The sequence below is a fragment of the Conger conger genome, chromosome 9, assembly GCF_963514075.1.
Source record: "Conger conger chromosome 9, fConCon1.1, whole genome shotgun sequence".
Classification (NCBI taxonomy): Eukaryota; Metazoa; Chordata; class Actinopteri; order Anguilliformes; family Congridae; genus Conger; species Conger conger.
Genome location: NC_083768.1, coordinates 32,203,454 through 32,220,075, shown reverse-complemented (window position 1 = coordinate 32,220,075; position 16,622 = coordinate 32,203,454). Strand labels below are relative to the sequence as shown.

General features: G+C 40.6%; 1 protein-coding gene across 2 annotated transcripts in view; it reads right to left on the bottom strand.

Moving 5' to 3' along the window:
- ankrd12 (ankyrin repeat domain 12) overlaps nucleotides 1-11,162 on the bottom strand; it is a 42,965-nt gene extending 31,803 nt beyond the window's left edge. For both annotated transcript variants that reach the window (XM_061254857.1, XM_061254858.1), the window contains exon 1: nucleotides 11,001-11,162. The gene's annotated coding sequence lies outside the window, so the exon portion shown is untranslated. The remainder of the gene's footprint in view (nucleotides 1-11,000) is intronic.
- Nucleotides 11,163-16,622: the final 5,460 nt, after the last annotated feature.

Genomic DNA, 16,622 nt, shown 5'->3' with positions numbered 1-16,622 from the left:
GCAGGGAAAAAGTGAGAAATTATTCCAAACCTCAGTATTTCTAAAGGTAAAGTTAGCTATTAATTGGACATTTTTGAGAAATACAACACTAAATTTCTAATGTCAGATATGATTGCAAAAATAAATATCATTGCCCTTCTCCCATTTTGAAATGACCAGTTGTACTATGATAGCATAATGGCTCCTACACCCACACAGAGAAGCCTGTTGAAGTTCAGGCAATCCTCCTCACCACTCCTCACCACATAGCCAGTGGCCAAGCCCATTTCCCGCACCACAAATCAAAAGCACAGCTGCCAACTCCGGAGTTATTTCAAATGGAATTTCCATTTAGGTGCACGATAATAAATATGTTATTAGAATGTTCTTAACCGAACATCCCAACGCTGATGAAGTAACAATCACTCACTGCTGGTAACTGAAAGCAACTTAGTTCTAAACACTGATTTTGAAAAAAAGATAACCAAAATCTATTCTTCCAAGGGTTAAAACAAATTCACTGTGTAAGTAAATGCACTGATAAAAAATAATGAGCAAACCTGGCTCTAGCTGAAGTAATGAAGAATTCCTAATATTACCATGCTGAGGCAAGCAACTGATGAATGATCTTGCATCAGTCAACTTGCATCAAAAGCAATTTAGAGTACAGGCTAATCTTTGCATTTCCCTATGCCTGCTACAGTCATATCGCATGGAACAAATATGAATACTTGAATATGTGGACTGCCTTTCTCTGTAGATTCTGTGTAATAAAGGGGTTTCTGTGTTTTTTTGTTTTTTTTTACTTTTTTAAAAATACTTAATACTCCGGCGCCACCAAAGAAGCAATTCTACTCGGCCCACCTTGCACACCCACCCACGAAGCTGTCACGAGGCTAAACTCTACAGGACACCACTGAGTTGTATTAACAAAACAGTTGCTTGTGTCTGAAAAATGAGAGTCATTACCTGGGAAATTTCGGTTCACCCGCCTTTTAGGTTTCCATGATTCCCACCTAAGGCCTTATAATTTGCATTGCCACTCAATCTGGGGGAAACCCAGTCATGCACAAAAGGCTTGTGTGTGTTGCAGTTGAATGTGCTCTCCTCATGCATTTCAATGAAGTAATTACGTGCATAAGCCAAGATATAACAGCGGCATATCTTTGCTTTTTCTTCCCTATTCATGAAATATACAAGACAATCACTAGTTGACCAGAGTGCTAGTGACCACATTGGAAGTGTTTATCAGTAACATTCTCACACAAAGATCAAACGTTTGTTTGTTTTTTTACCCATAAAATTGTTGTTTTTTATGTACAATTTTCTCAAAGTGGAATGTGGGTAAAAACACCTAACGGAACAGGATTGAATAGCACACCCAACGGCTCTGAGGAGTGAACAGTAACATAGAACAGCTCTGTGGGATGAAGAGTAGGCTAACACACACAGAACAGCTCTGAGGGGTGAAGAGTAACACAGAACAGCTCTGCGAGGTGAAGAGTAACACAGAACAGCTCTGAGGGGTGAACAGTAACACAGAACAGCTCTGCGAGGTGAAGAGTAACACAGAACAGCTCTGAGGGGTGAAGAGTAACACAGAACAGCACTGAGGGGTGAACAGTAAAACAGAACAGCTCTGCGAGGTGAAGGGTAACAGAACAGCTCTGAGGGGAGAAGAGTAACACACAGAACAGCTCTGAGGGGTGAAGAGTAACATAGTGAGAACAGCTCTGAGGGGTGAAGAGTAACATAGTGAGAACAGCTCTGAGGGGTGAAGAGTAACACAGAACAGGTCTGAGGGGTGAACAGTAAAACAGAACAGCTCTGAGGGGTGAATAGTAACACAGAACAGCTCTGAGGGGTGAAGGGTAACACAGTGAGAACAGCTCTGAGGAGTGAACAGTAACATAGAACAGCTCTGTGGGATGAAGAGTAGGCTAACACACACAGAACAGCTCTGAGGGGTGAAGAGTAACACAGAACAGCTCTGCGAGGTGAAGAGTAACACAGAACAGCTCTGAGGGGTGAACAGTAACACAGAACAGCTCTGCGAGGTGAAGAGTAACACAGAACAGCTCTGAGGGGTGAAGAGTAACACAGAACAGCACTGAGGGGTGAACAGTAAAACAGAACAGCTCTGCGAGGTGAAGGGTAACAGAACAGCTCTGAGGGGAGAAGAGTAACACACAGAACAGCTCTGAGGGGTGAAGAGTAACATAGTGAGAACAGCTCTGAGGGGTGAAGAGTAACATAGTGAGAACAGCTCTGAGGGGTGAAGAGTAACACAGAACAGGTCTGAGGGGTGAACAGTAAAACAGAACAGCTCTGAGGGGTGAATAGTAACACAGAACAGCTCTGAGGGGTGAAGGGTAACACAGTGAGAACAGCTCTGAGGGGTGAAGAGTAACACAGAACAGCTCTGAGGGGTGAAGAGTAACACAGAACAGCTCTGAGGGGTGAACAGTAACACAGAACAGCTCTGAGGGATGAAGAGTAACACACAGAACAGCTCTGAGGGGTGAAGAATAACACACAGAACAGCTCTGAGGGGTGAAGAATAACACACAGAACTGCTCTGAGGGGTGAAGAATAACACAGAACAGCTCTGAGGGGTGAAGTGTAACACAGAACAGCTATGATGGGTGAAGAGTAACACAGAACAGCTTGGAGGGGTGAAGAGTAACACAGAACAACTCTGAGGGATGAAGAGTAACACAGAACAGCTCTGAGGGGTGAAGGGTAACACAGAACAGCTCTGAGGGGTGAAGGGTAACGCAGAACAGCTCTGAGGGGTGATTAGTAAAACAGAACAGCTCTGCGAGGTGAAGAGTAACACAGAACAGCTCTGAGGGGTGAAGAGTAACACAGAACAGCTCTGAGGGGTGAAGAGTAACACATAACAGCTCTGCGAGGTGAAGAGTAACACAGAACAGCTCTGAGGGGTGAAGAGTAACACAGAACAGCACTGAGGGGTGAAGAGTAACACAGAACAGCACTGAGGGGTGAAGAGTAGCACAGAACAGCACTGAGGGGTGAAGAGTAACACATAACAGCACTGAGGGGTGAAGAGTAGCACAGAACAGCACTGAGGGGTGAATATTAGCAAGCAAGGGTATTGTTGACAAACAATATTTCTGCAAATGGTTTAAACACGAACTGACTGCAGTAGCCTACACTATAAAACAACTTGTGCAAAAATATTAAATTAAATATTACAACGTATTATACAACGAAGAACAGTTCTAGCCAGGTGTTGCAGCGGTGCTGTCATTGTGATTGGTGCTCATCTTCCCTGTTCTCACCATATAAGTAGCATATAATCAGAGACATTAATGTATGAGGGGTGAAGAGTAACACACAGGGTTTTCCACAGACGCATAAACTGACTCGGTTCAGTTTCCACCCAAAAAAGAGGAAATCAACTGTGTTTAGCTTTGCCTGTAGCCAGCACACACTCCAACAGCATGTACCAAAACCACCAACACCAGCAGAGCACTCACGCTTTTCTCCCTTTCTACTGCAGTCCCATTACATAATTTACTAACAGGAAGGCCTTTAGGAAACCTACTGTTATTTCCCTTACAATGACCATTTCCAGTAATTGGAGCTTGGAAGTAATTATAATTATTTTGAATAATTAACAGAATATAGATGATTTTGGGAAATGTTAATAAAATGTAAATCAGGGCTATTCCACCAGTGGATAGCGCTAGCCCATGGAATGCTGCGTCATTAGAATGCAGGACATTTCAAAATATATATATTTTCAGATTCATTCAAATTAAGTACTTTCTCTTTGAACCTCACAAAGCTGCTAACAGCTGTGTAGCTATATCAATAAACAACATAAATGTCAGACAAAGGAATGTCAGATCAAAAGACGATTCGCTCAAAGAAACAGGACAAATTATTTTATCTTTTAATATTATTTATATAATATGAATTATAAGCTCCAAAAAATGAAAGACCTTGGAATATTTGCAGAATGCAGCGTATGCTTTCCCCCGCATTCTCTTTTATCACACTCACGAACACACAAACACACACACACACACACACACACACACACACACACACACTTGGTTAAATTACTAGCTAACATGAAGACTGAAGATACACAGGGTACTTTTCCCCTCAGAAATAAAAAATTAAAAAGTCCCCTGAAGATCACCATAGAAGAATAAAAAGGTTTGCTGGGTACAGCAACATTGAGTACAGACATCTCAGAAATGTTGCAGGCACAAAGGCCAGCTAAGGTCTGAAGAGTGAGTCACTGGGCTCACTGGCTCTGAATACAAGCACAGCCACTCCTCATGCCCCAGTCTTGAGACTGCATAACCATAGAGATCGCATGGTCTTAGAGACTGCATGACCATAGAGACTGCATGACCATAGAGATCGCATGGTCTTAGAGACTGCATGACCATAGAGATCGCATGGTCTTAGAGACTGCATGGCCATAGAGATCGCATGGTCTTAGAGACTGCATGACCATAGAGATCGCATGGTCTTAGAGATCGCATGGTCTTAGAGACTGCATGGCCATAGAGATCGCATGGCCATCTTAACAGCCGATCAACATAAGAACTGGCACATTGCACATAAAGACTCAATAGGCTATATTACAAACACAGACATATTTATTGCCAAGTGGAAGGAGGTCTACTGCGTCTACCAAAATAGAAAGCGGGAGCGGGGGTTGATGTCAGTCTTTTGACCGTCTGTTGACCATCGCATTTCAGCTACAGCCTCATGCTGACTTTTCCCCTCCTTTCCGTCACTTATTTTCCACATGACTGTAATTCACTGCACAGACATCCTGGCTAAATTTCAGCACATGCGCACCTCCTAACTTTGTAATATGCAGGGCTAAACGCCAACCCTGGCAAGTGTGTGGACTGCCTTACAGTTTACACAAGAGGTCATTACATTTCAAAAGAACAATCCTGCCTGCAAGCCCTGGGATTCTGCACTTCAGTGGCCCACCAGGCTAGATTTTAATTAGCCTGTCCCCTGATAGCATCCAGATACACCAGAACCTGGGCCACAAGCCTGACAGTGCAGTCCGGGCGCTGTGCAAGCAAATCACACAATTACTCATTTAAATAAAGAGCCGTGGTTTTAACCAAAAAAAGGGAGGCTTCCCTGGAGGCCTCTGAAAGATCAATCAATTTTGCACAAATGCTTTTAAAATTCACATAGGAACAACTAGGTGTCAGAATAGTATTAATTCACAACTACCAAATGCAATAAGTTGAAGAGGGAGGCAAAAACAAAGGAATGCATGCAATATACTGTGCATTAAAGAGAGGGCACTTGGAAGAGAGTAGAAGATTCACCAGGGCCCAGGTAGGAGGGACAGTCTATAGTGGGACACAGGATGGGGAAAACTGAAGTGTAAATAGGAAAAGTCTTGAGGTCTGCAATGATGAGAATAGTTCATTCTGAGGCCAAGGTCCATATGGTAATTTCATGGTAGTGCTTTTTGCCTGGCCAACTTTGTACAACACATTTAAGCAAGTAGTCAACATAGGCCTACATTTCTTTACATGCAGTACTTCAATGACTGCCCCTTCCGATTTCAGGAGCCTGACCACACCCAAACAGTTACAATAAAAAGTACTGAGAATGATTGTGGCCCAGGGCGCAATCTGTTTCTCAGCAGAGTGAAACCTGAGCACGCTCAGTAATCACAGACCGAAGACACGTTCATATGCCTTACCCACTTCAAATCCCAGACATTTCCGCAAGCAGCATAACCCACTGCACAATGTACGAGACCAAAATCTATGCCAGCATCCACAATACAAGTCTCTTGTGCATTACCGATTCAACAGAACACTGTTAATATTAGGCTTATTCAAGGAAATGTTCCTGCCAATTTCTGAGATATGCCTACATCACAGGTTCCCTGCTGAATTAGCTATAGCCACTTATCTTTAGTGTAGGCCGTTTCGCCAGCTAAAATCCGATTGCATACAGAGCTTTGGGTTCCATAAGGCTCTAATAATACATTCAGTTATGCTTCTGGAATCATAAAAAAAGAAAGAATCACAAACAATCATGCATTGCATTGAACATATTTACATTTTATTAGGTACACATGTGCACCAGCTCATTAATGCAACCATTTAATCACCCAAACATCAGGCAGCAACTCAATGCATAAAAGCATGAAGACATGTTGAAGAGGTTCAGTTGTTGTTCAACATTTGAATGGGGAAGAAATGTGATTTTGACTTTGACCATAGAATAACTTGAATAATGACTTATTCAAGCTGACAGGAAGGTGACAGTAGCTCAAATAACCACATGGTACAACAGTCGCATGTAGAAGAGCATCTCTGAACACACTGACCATTGAAGTGGATGGGCTACTGCACCAGAAGACCAATAAGTTTAAAAAACAAATAAATACCTAACAAAGTGGCCACCAATTGCATATTCAGAGATTTGTGCAAATTCATATTTGTACAAAAATAATAAACCTACATAAAATGTAATATTTACTACTCTGAACCAACAAACATCAAAATCAGTGTTCAGCTAACCCCCCTCTCAACACACTTTTTAGCCTGAATGATATTTCGTGTTGCAGTTTGAGGTCCATGTCATGGCTGATGGTGTCCAGGTACCTGCTCTTCACATGGCTGCTACATATCTCTCCCTGATCTCACACAACACCAGTAAAGTACAAACCCCAAGTGGCATTCAGAAAAACGGAACTAATACAAATGTACCTGGCCATGATTAGAAGAACGGATAGGCTATTAAAAACAAAAACTTTAAAAAAAGTGAATAAATACATTTCTGTCCAAAGAATTTCTCATAAATACATACATAGGCTATGTATATCATTATTAATATTAGTAAGAATAATTAGGGTAAATGATTCAAATAGCCTATGTAAATTCAATGTTTGACATAACAGCCAGAGAATGGTCTGACAGCTCAATAATGCCAGTGTTTGCTTTAGGACACAGCTCAGTTTATATTATGCAGTATGATTAAAGTATACCTGAAGCTATTTACTATTATTTGAAACCATTGCCGTAAACCTATATTATCAATCCTTAGCTGTATTTGAAAACTCAAAATAAGTTTGAATTGTTAAGACCTACATCATGCCAGGAGATTTCACTGAGAAAATATGTTAGAAATAATAAACAAAGCTTTCAGCAGACTCCAGAGCGGCTACATCGCTAACGGCGAGACTTATTTCTAGTGCAGGGGGGGCATAGCTTAGCCATGGCCAGTCCGGCCTTCAGCTCATTATCATTAGCTGATTATGATCAAGACTGTGGCATAGATGGCTACGTCCTGCCAGGCTAGGGAGGCTGGGCTTGATCTGGGCTCACTCAGTCACTGCTGTTTCACTGCCCCCAGGTACTCCTCAGGTGCCCTCATAAGGAAAAGCAGCACTCGCTCATGGCCCTCTGATCTGGGCAGTGCCCAGGAAAATCTCACCAGCTCATTAGTCTGGGTCTCAGAAGCTCTGTAAAAGGAAGCTGCAGTTTGTGAGACTGATTATCAGTAAGGTTATGAGCAGCCTGGTCAGGCCCACATTACAGTAAGGTAATGAGGAGCAGCCAGGACAAGCTCATATACAGTAGGGTTATGACAGTATATAGTACTGTAAGGTTATGACCAGTTTTACAGTGCTATGAGCCTGGTCAGGCTTGGTGTGAGCAGCCTGGTCAGGCTCATAGTGCTGTAGGGTTATGAGCAGCCTGGTCAGGTGCATAGTGCTGTAGGGTTATGAGCAGCCTGGTCGGGCTCATAGTGCTGTAGGGTTATGAGCAGCCTGGTCAGGCTCATAGTGCTGTAAGGTTATGAGCAGCCTGGTCAGGCTCATAGTGCTGTAAGGTTATGAGCAGCCTGGTCAGGCTCATAGTATTGTAAGGTTATGAGTAGCCTGGTAAGGCTCATAGTATTGTAAGGTTATGAGCAGCCTGGTCGGGCTCATAGTGCTGTAGGGTTATGAGCAGCCTGGTCAGGCTCATAGTGGTGTAGGGTTATGAGCAGCCTGGTCAGGCTCATAGTGCTGTAGGGTTATGAGCAGCCTGGTCAGGTTCATAGTGCTGTAGGGTTATGAGCAGCCTGGTCAGGCTCATAGTATTGTAAGGTTATGAGCAGCCTGGTCAGGCTCATAATTCAGTAAGGTAATAGGCAACCTGATCAGGCTCATAGTACAGCGGGCTCATAAGCAGATAATCTACCTAAAAAAAACATTAATTGGGTAAGATCACAATTATAATAAACTGAAATAAAAATAAAATGAAATAAACTGCCTGAATAAATGTTTTATCTTGTTAAGGTATCCTTACAGTGTGAATATTCGGTCCAAAGCTATGCCTACATGTCATTCACAAGTCCATTTTGATCCAGACTCAATCAATCACAATTATGACAGGACAGAATACCCAGTTTTTTTTTATTGTATGTCTCAAACCAATGACATCTAAATAGAAAGAGAAGGTGAATCTGCCAGTTGAAACCAGACTATTTTCATTCAGCCAGGGGGGTAAATGTCTTAAATGTGCTGTTGCAGAGGCCTCCCTCACCTGCATGCAGTAGTTCCCTGTTTTCGGAAGCATTTGCACTGGTAAGCCACTCTTTATTTATGGAGCAAAGTGTGGCCTTGATATCTTTCGCTTACTTCCTTACAGAACATTATACATACATCAGTTTGTGACCGTGTTCCCCTACATAGTTCAGGATTGTAACAGTGTTTTGGTCTAGGCCTAGCCACAAAATGTAAAAATGTATTAAAATTAAATGATATACGCTCATAAAAATATAAGTAATTGCCCTTATATAATCCAACAATATACCAAATATTCACTGGCATATAAAACAAGACAGACTATTCTTGTTGGCTGATATAATCCATTTCAATATTGGATTTACAGTGTTTACATGCTTACTTTAAATGCACATAATGTAGGGCAAAGAAATCCAGGTCACCTGGTAAATGATTTGTGGCAACACTACACTTTTACAATATGCCTATATCCGTAAAAAAAAAAATGCATTAATGTATACAGTTTTCAATGCAGTTCACCAATGGAATCAATATCCAATATTTCTCACCTGTCTATAGATTAAGACAGACAGACAGACACAAACACACAGAGACAATTTAAATCATAATTATAAGGTTAAATAATTATCATGCTGATATTTCAATAAGAAGGCATGAAACCTATGACTGCTTACTGTTATTATATTACTTTGCATCATGGACCCATATCAAAAAGAGTAAACCTGAGGTACATCACAATAATATCCAGCACATAGGCTTGGTGTCATTTAGTCTGAAACGTATACGTTTGTTTCGGGGGCGGGTCTACTGCAGGGGGCAGCTGTTGCTGTTCTACCATCGTCACTTGTAACCCCTCATTCCAGTAATGCCTTTGGAAATCAAGGAGAAGATCCTCAGAAAATAAAAATAAATGGAAACCTGGGCAAATTACAGACTGTTGAGTATTTTAAATCATCCTTGTCTAGCATGAAACGGATACCAAATGGTTAAAATTAGCAACACTGTTTAATCCCACTCATCACCTATTACATCCTTAAACAAAGAAACCTAGGTTAAAACTGACAGTTTGTTGGTCTTAAACGGGTTGAAGGATTATATTCTATGCATGTAAAATGGTGTGGAGATACTGAAGACTTCCAAAATATGATTTATTTCAACATGTTTTTTAATGGAGATTATGGGTATACTCTGCCTAGTCTGTGACTGGGGTAACTCCGTTTGATTCAGCATATTATTTTGTATTCAAGGGACATGAGGAGATGCATCTATCTCATTTGTATGTACAGGAGGAAAATAAATACAGATTTGCATAGAATAAAAATGTTAAATCTTTAAAAAACAGTCACAATTAGACAAAATGTGCAGGGTTCGTCAATACCTGTAAATAGAACGAAATGTTCAGTCTTTAATTACCGTTTCCCTCAATACATAAAACGCCTTCATTAAAGCATTTAGCTTCAGAAATCTACAAATACAGAAATGAAACAAAATATTCGCGTTCAAGCGATAAACAATTGGGAGTGCTTTGTGCACACCGTCGCTACATGTTTCTGTTAACATGTGGCTGTTACGAATATAGTTAGTGGTTAGGAACCACTGATTTACTTTGTTACTAATGCAAACCGCAGCATCGATTAGGAAATCGCAAAGTATAAACAATCATTGTAAACATTACGAGTTGTTTTGATTTTATTTCCGAGGGAGCACTCAGCTGTATGTATGCGCCATACGTCCACTAAACAAAAGGATTCTCCAGCGGAGGATGGTCGCTCAGTTCAGATTCATGGCTACACACCCCCCCAAAAATGTTCAGAGTATAATGTCAAATAACGCTGCACTGAGATGTCGCAAGAACAACATTTTCAATCATACTGGTAATCACTCATTTGTCTTTCTGTCTAAACAGCATACATATTTTTTATTTATTTACACAAATACGAGGTTATCCGTTAGCTATATAATAAATTGTAAATAAACGTTGCCATTGTCCAAACGTTGCTATTTGAGTAGGGATTAAGTCTTTTTTTGGCACACTATGTTGGAATGATCTTTGTTTTTATAATGTGCTGACCGCGATATCTGGACAAGCACATCCAGACAATGAAGCCGAAGAGACAGTCACCCATTGCCTGCAGTTATCCAGGCTAGGTGGCCAGTCTGTTAGCACAGACCACTGCTCGCATCGCTCCAGTACGGGCTGAGCCAGGCTGTCAGAGCTCACACGCAGCAAACGCTCCTAACGTCAGCTACCATAAGGACAATATTATTGTCTTCGTTTGCTGGTACCGCATATACAGTACCACCACAAAACAGGTCTGCTTAACACTCAATACCAGACTCGAAACACACACATAGCCTACCAAGAGCTGAAACCACGCTGCTACACAAAATAATCATATTTTCCAGTGGCTTCAGTTTAGACCAGATATTTTTCTCTGATCACGGACGTGAGGAAACCACTCGTTTCGCTTACCTTAGCGGTGTCTTTCGAGTTCCGTTTGTTCATTCAGTTTGCTCGGTTGCTACACCAGAAATAAGTACGTTAAAGAGTTTAGAATTTTTTAAATATTAAATATGAAAATTAACCATGGACGTGTTCAACGTACCACTCCAGCTTGCAGCTGGTGTGAAAACATTCCTCCCTCTGCCCGTCGTCTCTACGAGAAAATCCCAGCAAAACATGCAAACGGTCATCTAATTGGCCAAAACCTTATCACGTGTCCCTTTAACCTAAGGCTTTAAAACAACTGCGCCCATTGGCTACAGACGGATATAGGCGGAACCCACCTCTTGCCACAGGAGGATGTTACTATAGAAAAATGAAATAGAATATGAAATTATTTAATTTTCGGGCTAATACGTATGATTGTGGTTGTGCTGTAAGTTGCGTTGTATCTCATACGGGAAATCAAGTACGTGATGGACGAACATTTTATCAGGCAAGGTGGCTGCGAACGGGAGGGTGAGGTGACGTTTAGGCGCCTGACGTCATCCTTTCCGCTCTCTCTGCAGCGACTGGAATATTCTCGAATATGTCGGACGAGGAATAGTAGCTTTGGTTACAGAAATATATTAATTAAAAGATTGAACTTTGTGACCGATTTCATGATGTTGCCATTTTTATGCGGCGTTGTGTCCGCAGTATTTCCTACACTACTTTGGTTGCTCTTGCGTTGCCTGTTATTGCGCAGTGATATTTACAGAGCGCTAGATGTGTCGCGCATGCGCAGTGGTGAGTGTTTTGTTGCAGAACAAACGTGAGTCACACGGTAGGAAATCGGTGTGGGGGAAGGGCAGCGGCTAGACATGGCAACCAGCGCGTGGGGCTGAATGGAAATGACAGTACAGAGAAACGTGGGTGACAAGTCCTTGCAAGAATGTTGACAAAGGAACCCTCGTGTAAAATCTCCCAAGCAACTGCGTGAGACATGGGAATTCTTGTTTTTGTTTTGTTTCAGGGTGGCATGTTCTTCCAAGCAGGGATTTTAGGTTGTTCACAGAAAACGCTTTTGCACTTCAGTAGGAAATGATGGTATTAACCTAAAGAATTCAAATAGACAAAGACAGACAAATTAACCTTGCTAGCCAAGCATGTAACCTTAGGACGTCTGTAAATGTGTTTTCCATTTTAAAGCTATAGCATACTTTAAGGGTTTCTTTTTAAAAAGGCTATTTCAGTTTTAATGTACGTTTTCGATTGGCCCAGACAGGTTTTGTGAACGTTTGTGAAAAATAATTTCAGTTTCAATGAAATGAAATGATCAGTATTGTGATGGGATTGATTAGAGCTTGTTGGGAGTATAGATATATTGCAGCTTGTTGGAGCAGAAATGGACTAGCACTTGTTGGAGTATAGAGAGAATAGAGCTTGTTGGGAGTAGAGTTGTATCAGGGGTTGGAGTAAAGATATATTGGCACTTTCTTGAGTAGAGGGGGTAAAAGCTTGTTAGAGTATACAGTGCCCTTTATAACATTTGGGACAAAGACCCATCATTTTATAGATTTGCCTCTGCACTCCATAATTTGATATTTGTAAAAAACAAAAAACCACACGTGGTTAAAATGCACATTGTCAGAATTTAATAGAATGATTCTACAGCACATCAGGCAGCAAGTGGTTTGAGGCTCATTTGGTACGTTGGACCCTTGATGGCCTTTTAGCCAACAATGTGTTCCATACTGTATAATTTACAGGTGAGTCTAGTCCCACCCCCCAATTCCCATAGACATCCATTCAAATGCTAAGAGTTTTAGTATTGCTTGTAGGACAACCTCAAAATGAGATATCCAGACTCTGATGATGTTGATAGGTGATAGACAACAGGAAGACATGTAATGCAACTGATATGCAACAAAATACTAAAAATGATTACTTTAATGTACATACCATTGCTGTGTCCCAATTATGCAATTTCTACATAGTGAAACCAAATATTACAAATCTGAAATTACAGAGAACAGATGCAAATAAATAAATAATGTGTGTGTCATAATATGTGTGTCTTTGTCACACACATTATGGGGGGCACTGTAGATGTATTGGGGGGTTTAAGTAGAGATGTATTAGCACGTTGGAGTCAATGTGGATTATAGCTGGTTGGAGTAGAGATGTATTAGAGCTTGGAGAAAAGATGGGGTTAGGGATGTGAAAAACACAGTTTACATGGAGATCAGCAGTTTCTGAGATACTGCTGTCTGCCACCAACAATCATTCCACAGTCAAAGTCACTTAGATTACATTTTTTCCCCATTCTGATGGTTGATGTGAACATTAACTGAAGCTACTGACCCGTATCGATATGATTGTATGCATTGCACTGCTGCCACACAATTGGCTGATTAGATTATCGCACAAATAAGTAGGTGTAATAAAGTGAAAATGTTCCTAATAAAGTGAGTGTATATTTCTTGAGTTGTCATCATCTTTCCCAAAAGAAGTCTTGAGTTAATGCAAACGAATGCATATTTCTGGAGTTCCTCCTAGGCTGTAGTTTGGATAAATTTCCACAGTGTCCATACTTAAGTAATACATTTAAGTACTTAAGGCTGCTGGGTGGCTCATCCTGTTACGGAACTGTTGCTAAAAAGTGGTGGCTGACATCAACTGCTTGTCTGTGCTCTGCCGAATCGATAGCGGACCCCGTTCAACGATAGCAGACCACATCAAGGTCCTATTCCCACAAATTCAAGAGCCCATAAACCCACATAGTAGGCTATATCACAAGTATTACAGGCCATCAAAAAAAAAGTTATACAAGATATGGTTGGAATATTTCCATGTTGTCAAAGCCAACTAGAGTTACATTAAGCACAAAACATTAAATTCCATGAGCACAGAAAATGAAATGGCGATATTTCCAAAATCTCTTAGCAAGAATAGAAATATATGCTGTGTAAGATCTAAGCTATATCTGAGGGGAAAATGCTCAACCTGCAACATGCACAGATGAAGCAGAAGGTAAATTTATTTCCAGGTATGGCCATAAAAATGACAGGAACACACTGTGGATTCAGGGGAGGTAATCTGAATAATGATGCAAGAACTGGATTCCTTTAAATACCCCTTCTCACTCTTTGTCTTCTGATATGTAGGCTATGCATATGCACAATGTGATGCCAGTGTCTTGCTTCCATAAATCTGTCAGTCTGCCAATCAGTAGTGGGCCTGATAGTTCAGCTTCCAGAGGCCTAGCCACAGGCTATTGTACTGCTGAAGTCTCATTGGTTGGAATAATTTTCAATCACTTTATCACCACTGTTGTCCATATAAGTTGGCCAACGTTATCCAGGAAGTAGGCATGATTGATTTGCCAGTGTTTGAGACTTGAGTGGATCAGATCCACTTAAAATCATACACAGACTAATCTGGTCTTTTCATTTCAGCACCAGTAGACACTGCCCCCTTGTGTATAGTCATGTTGTGTGTGTTTTCTTGCACTAAATCACTGCCTGGCTCAAAAGAGCGTTACTTTCCAACATCACTGGATTAAACAATTGTTTACACTGATCTGCTTGATTAATGGGCAATGCATATATATCTCCAAAAAGTATATAAATAAAATAAGAGTGTGTTGTGTTGCCCATACATACAATTTGGATGTTTTAGGCAAGCACTGTTGATTTTCAATCCAAATACAGCTCTGGGAAAAATAGAGATGATGTCAAATTTACAGTTTCATAGTTTATGGGTATGCGTTTGTATAAAATGTAACTTTCAATATTCTTTCATGAACTATAGAACATGGTTTTCATTCCAAACAAAAATATTGCTATTCAGAACATTTGCAAAAAAAATGATAAGCCAAAATGTAAAAAATGCACACAAACTAAGCAGGTTTATACGCATGAATAAAGAAGACCTTTTGTTAGCTTTCTTGTGCATGAACTAATGACACAACAACACACAGCTGGCGAAGAAACCGCTGAGCAGCCAATTCTCCAATTACTTTTGGTCCCCAAAACTTTTATGCATAAAATGTGTATACAACAGACAAGAGTTTAGAATTTCAGCTTTCAGCTGGTATTTACACCTAGATGTGTTAAACTACTTGGAACATAGCACGTTTTGTATCAGACCGCCCAATTTTTAGGTGAGCAAAGGTATTGAAACAGAGAGTATTTAAGTAAATGAAAGTAAATAACACTTAATATTTGGTAGCATATCCCAATAAGCCTGCGAACCATTGACATCACCAAACCGTTGAATTCTTCTTTTGTGATGCTTTTACGGCAGCCTCTTTCAGTTGTTGTTTGTTTGGGAGTTTTCCCCTTCAATCTCCTCTTCAGGGTGTGAAATGCATGCTCAATTGGATTAAGGTCTGGTGCTTGACTTGGCCAATCTAAAACCTTTACTTTTTCTCCCCAATGAAGTCCTTTGTTGTCTTGGTAGTGTGTTTTGGGTCATTGTCTTGCTGCATGATGAAGTTCCTCCCAATTTGGGGTTCCTCCTAGTTTGGATGCATCTCTCCATAAATTGGCAGACAGAATGTTTTTGTAGACTTCTGAATTCATCCTTGCTACCATCATGAGTTATATAATCAATAATGGTTAGTGAGCCCATTCCAGAAGCAGCCATGCAAGCCCAAGCCATGGCACTTCCTCCACCGTACTTCACAGATGAGCTTGTATGTTTTGGATCATGAGGCTTTGGATCAGATCCCTTCTTTCTCCACACTTTGGCCTTTCCATCGCTTAGGTAGAGGTTCATCTTGGACTCATCAGTCCATACAACTTTTGTAGCTCATCTCCATACATTGTAATCAGATTCTTACTACTGATGAGTGGTTTGCACCTTGTGGAACAGCGTCTATAGCTGCTCTCTAAGTCTTCTTCGAAAGGTCGATTGAGATACCTTTACCCCTGCCCTGTGGAGATTGTTAGTGATGTCATTGACTGATGTTTTGGGGGTTTTCTTTACAGCTCTCACAATGTTTCTGTCATCAACTGCTGTTGTTTTTCTCAGTCAACCTGTTTGATGTCTGTTGCTCAGTAGGCCAGCGGTTTCTTTCTTTTTTTTAGGACATTCCTGACAGCTATTCCCAATGTTTATGCATTGTGTTTGTGTGTTATCCTGAAAAAAAGTGTTTGCAATTCACCCTCTCCTAACTCTCTGTCCCAAACTCCCTCTCCTTGCTGCTATCCTCAGACAGCTACAGGTCAAGAAGATCATAAAACATAAGTAAAAAAAAACCCACAATAATATCTTCTTGTATACCAATATATTCATTGAGGTCCATTGATTTAAGTTTTTGTCTAATACCCAACCTCCATCAACAAGTCAAACACATTCCATAACTTTACATGCTATTTATTATTCAAAAGCAGGCTGGCTCCTTATTTATAAGCGGACTGAATAATACAATTTAGAGAATGTATTTAGATGCTCACCGATATAAAATGGGCTGCAAGTCGGTGCAAATATATACTGGCCAAGTCAGAAAATATATTCTATTTTGTATTCTTGTGTATCATTTGTTATTATATTTATTTTTTATTTATTCACTAAAAGGTACATAAAGGTTATGGTTACTGATTTCCCCCCAAATCATAAATATGCGACTGGAGTTAATATCTTGCGCTTATCTTCATAATGGGT